A 5,000-nucleotide genomic window follows, 5' to 3' on the forward strand; every position below is an offset into this window, starting at 1 on the left:
GTGTGCACTCACTGTCTGTGTACACACACTACACACACTCTATTTCCTTCTGATAACTGATTGCTTATTGTAATTAGTTAGTTGTACTTACTGTTACTACTTACTCTTACTGTACTAGGAGTCTAGGACACTCAGTCACTGCTCATAGGCTACTAGCTCCTGCGTGTGTGCACTCACTGTCTGTGTACACACACTACACACACTATTTCCTTCTGATAACTGATTGCTTATTGTAATTAGTTAGTTGTACTTACTGTTACTACTTACTCTTACTGTACTAGGAGTCTAGGACACTCAGTCACTGTTCATAGGCTACTAGCTCCTGCGTGTGTGCACTCACTGTCTGAGTACACACACTACACACACTCTATTTCCTTCTGATAACTGATTGCTTATTGTAATTAGTTAGTTGTACTTACTGTTACTACTTACTCTTACTGTACTAGGAGTCTAGGACACTCAGTCACTGTTCATAGGCTACTAGCTCCTGCGTGTGTGCACTCACTGTCTGTGTACACACACTACACACACTCTATTTCCTTCTGATAACTGATTGCTTATTGTAATTAGTTAGTTGTACTTACTGTTACTACTTACTCTTACTGTACTAGGAGTCTAGGACACTCAGTCACTGTTCATAGGCTACTAGCTCCTGCGTGTGTGCACTCACTGTCTGTGTACACACACTACACACACTCTATTTCCTTCTGATAACTGATTGCTTATTGTAATTAGTTAGTTGTACTTACTGTTACTACTTACTCTTACTGTACTAGGAGTCTAGGACACTCAGTCACTGTTCATAGGCTACTAGCTCCTGCGTGTGTGCACTCACTGTCTGTGTACACACTACACACACTCTATTTCCTTCTGATAACTGATTGATTATTGTAATTAGTTAGTTGTACTTACTGACTGTTACTACTTACTTACTTACTGTACTAGGGACACTCACTCAGTCACTGTTCATAGGCTAGCTCCTGCGCGTGTTTGCGCGTGCGTGCACTCACTGTCTGTAGTGTACACACACTAAATTTACTTGTGATTACTACTGATTATTGTAACTGCTAGTTGTACTTCCTGACTGTTACTACTTACTTACTGTACTAGGGACACTCACTCAGTCACCTCACCCACCAACCCACTCCATTAAAGTACCCCACTTTTCACCCGCCCTTTTAAAAAACTTTTGTCTATACGCCCAAAACATCGAAGATGTCTGGAAGTGGCAGCCAGCGCGGTTTGGGCAAGGGGAAGGGCAGCAAGGGAATCAGGAGGAGAGGGAGCAGCATTGTGGCAAGCCGCGGGCGCGGGCGCGCCACCATGCACAGTTCCGCAGCAGCAGCGTCAGTGGCTAACATTCCTCCCATAGCCACTGGCCGTGGACGCCTTGGGCGCCGCCCAGCAGGAGCATCTGCAACTCACGCTGCAGAGACACAGCAGCAGCAGCGTGTAGCACCTGCTCCGATTTTCCTCCAGCCGGGTCGGAAACGTCCCATTGAGGAAAAGCATGCAGACACTGTGGTGCAACTGATGACGGAGGATGAGCAGCCCGCCATCAGCTCTGCATCCGAGGCCTCCACCCTCACCACCACCCCTGTTCGCAGCAGCCGCCCAGCAGGGCCTGGGGAGGAGGCCAGTTCACCGTCAGTTGGCGACCTGTCATTCAGCAGTCTTTTGACCCCAGGCATCATGAGTCAATTGTCTGCTGTTGTTGGCGATTTTGAGGAGGAGATGCTGATGGGCACTTTGGGGGATGAGGGATTGGACAGCAAGAATGTGGCGACAGTCAAGCAGCCCATCCATGCATCAGGAGAGGAGTTTGGGGGGTCCTCATCCCAGCAGGACATGTTTCAGGAGGGGGAGGATGATGATGACCCGGTGACAGACAGAGACTGGGTGCCACCACCTCCAGGGGATGTCGTCCTCAGCAGCTCTGAGGAGGAGGAGGAGGATGCTCTTGTGGGCCTTGCAAGGAGGCGCATCATTGCAAGCATTGGCAGCAGCAGTAGGCAGGTCCCACAGCCTGCTGGTGTCTCAGGCTCAGCAGCAGCAGCAGCAGCATCTGCCAGTACCACCACCAGCCGCACCCAAGCCCCCCAAGCCCCCCCCCCAACCATTACAGGGAGACAGGCAGCAGCGCTTCCATGCCGTAGGGGGATGTTTCTGTCACCAATCTGGCGCTTTTTCACCATGCCCACAGTGTACAGCAAGTACGCCACTTGCAACCACTGTCAGCGGAAGTTGAGCAGAGGTGCAGACCCCTTAAAGTTCTGCACCAGCTCGCTCATCAACCACCTTGCTGCGAAACATTTCCACCAGCATCAGGAGTTCCAGAGGCTGAAGGCATCTGGTGCTGGCAGTGGCACCACACCCATCACTGCACAGCCTTCAGCAGCAGCAGCAACAGCAGCCACCCGCCCTCCTGCTCCTCCAGCAGCACCAGCAGGAGTGCGGAAACGCACTGCTCCTCCCCCCTCTGCAACTCCTGCCGCCGACACTGAGGCCTGTTCTGGCAGCCAGTCCTCAGTGGCCTCCTCCGCTGTGTCTGCTGATTCCCGTGCCAGCAAAAGGCCACGCCAGAGCCTTTTGAGCGAGTCCTTCCAGGGGGTGGTTAGGGCTCTGCCTCCCAGCAGCCGTCGCGTGCGGCAGCTGAACGGCTTGCTGGCACGGGCCATGTGCTCCCAACTCCTGCCGTACACGCTCGTGCAGGAGGGGAGCGACATTCGTGCGCTGCTTGCTTGCGCAGCCCCAGACTGGCAGCTCCCCAGCAGACACTTTTTCTCCCGCAAGGCCATTCCTGCACTGCACCGCTTTGTGATGGCCAATGTGGAGCGAGGGCTGGAGCACGCGGTTGGTGAAAGGGTCCACGTCACCATGGACTCCTGGAGCAGCCGCTTCGGGACAGGCCGCTACCGGTCCCTCACTGTCCACTGGGTCAGCTTGGTGGAAGGGGGTGAGGATGGGAGAGCAGCAGCGGGCACAGCAGCAGCAACACAGTGGGTGGTGCCACCCCGCAGGGTCAGGGGAACTGCAGCAGGTTCCTCCGATCCTCTGCCATCCTCCGGCACACCTGGCCAAACCCCCCGCCTCAGCAGCAGCGTGAAGGCCCGCCACTGCCAAGCGCTGCTGCACTTGGTCAGCCTTGGGAAGACCAAGCTGACGGCAACCCATGTGTTGGCCAAACTCCAGGAGCAGGAGAGGATTTGGCTGACCCCCAGAGGCCTCAGAGTCGGAGAGGTGGTGGCCGACAATGGGGCCAATCTGGTTGCCGCAATAGACAGGGGAAACCTGACCCACATCCCCTGTCTTGCCCACGTGCTGAACCTGGTGGTGCAGAAGTTCTTGCGCACCTACCAGGGGATGGGCGAACTGCTGGAAACGGCAAGGAACGTTGTGCGTCACTTCCGGCGCTCGGCTGCAGCCTGTGCGAGCCTGGAAGACGTGCAAAAGGAGCTGCATCTGCCACGCCATCGGCTGATCCTTGACGTTCCGACTCGCTGGAACTCCACCCTGGCGATGTTGGAGCGTCTGGTTGAACACAGGCGCGCTGTCAAACAGTACCTTGCCCTGGCCACTGTTTCCGCCGCTCAGAGAAGGGACAAGACCAGCAACATCCCATCCATCGTCCCCGATGATGACTGGAGGCACATGCAGCAGGTGTGCTTAGTGCTGGCTCCCTTTCTGCAGGCCACTAACATGGTGAGCAGGGACCATGCTATGGTCTGCGAGTGGGTGCCCCTGGTTTGTCTGCTGAACAGGGCCCTCGATGCTTTGCTGGAACAGGGAGCGGCAGCCTTGGACCAGCAGGAGCGGCAAGCAGCTGCACAGTCCACCTCTGAGGGGGAGGAGGAGGAGGACTTGGTGGAGGTCCCTGACCTTGCTGCTGATGAGGGGGATCAGCACAGTGCAGCTGAGTTGGTGCGGGGGTGGAGAGAGGATGAGGCTGACGAGGCAGAGGAGGAGGATGAGGACAGCAGCACTGCCGTCGATGTGCCAGCAGACGTGGCCCGCCTCTTCCCAATGGCAGCGCACATGCTGACGTGCCTGCGCAGAGACCCCAGGGTGATCCAGATGAAGCAGAGGGAGGACATCTGGATCAGCATGATGTTGGACCCACGCCTCAAGGGGAAGTTGAGCCAGTTCCTGCCGCCTGCAGGAGGAGACCCAGCGCAACAAATAAGGAGCTTGCAGCAGGCCCTTGTTGAGCGCTTGGAGGAAGCCTTCCCCCAGCCTTCCACCCCCACTGTCCAGCAGCCAGCACAGAGGCAGCAGCAGGTGCCTGCATCCAGCAGCAAGCGCCCCACAGACCTGCTGTCTCTCAGCCACGAGCTCTACAGGACTGTAGAGGCTCCGGCAGCAGTGACTAGAGAGGAGGTGCATGCAGCAGCATCCTCCACCGGTCACAGCCAGCGCCTTACCTGCATGGTGGCTGACTACATGGGGTCCTACAGCGGGCTGGACAGCGATGCCCCTGTTGATCCCATGGAGTATTGGGTCAAGCGCCTGGAGATCTGGAGCGAGCTGGCGCAGTACGCCCTGGAAGTGCTGTCCTGCCCCCCTTCCAGCGTGCTGTCCGAGCGCTGCTTCAGTGCAGCTGGTGGTGTGGTCACCGAGAAACGCTCACGTCTGTCTCACAAGTCTGTGGACAGACTGACGTTTCTCAAGATGAACCAGGCGTGGGTGGAAGGCGAGTTCCTGGCCCCTGTTGTCGGCGAGAGGGGGACATGAACTGGCTAAGAACCATCGTTAATGTGCCTTACCACCCTTTACCACCTCCTGGCTCCTGCTCACTAAGCCAGCCTGGTTCACTTTGACTATTACGTCGCCTGCAGCCACACATTTTACACCTACAGTGGGCTGCTGTGTACTGCCCTTCTGCTGTCTGTCTGTGTTTCCCACTGCCAGGGTACACAGATTTACCTTCTGCTGCCCCTCTGCCACCAGCTATTACGTCAAACAATAGCTATATATCTGTGCAATTTGTTTTACAAACAAAA

Source organism: Hyperolius riggenbachi, chromosome 8, assembly GCF_040937935.1.
Source record: "Hyperolius riggenbachi isolate aHypRig1 chromosome 8, aHypRig1.pri, whole genome shotgun sequence".
Taxonomy (NCBI): domain Eukaryota; kingdom Metazoa; phylum Chordata; class Amphibia; order Anura; family Hyperoliidae; genus Hyperolius; species Hyperolius riggenbachi.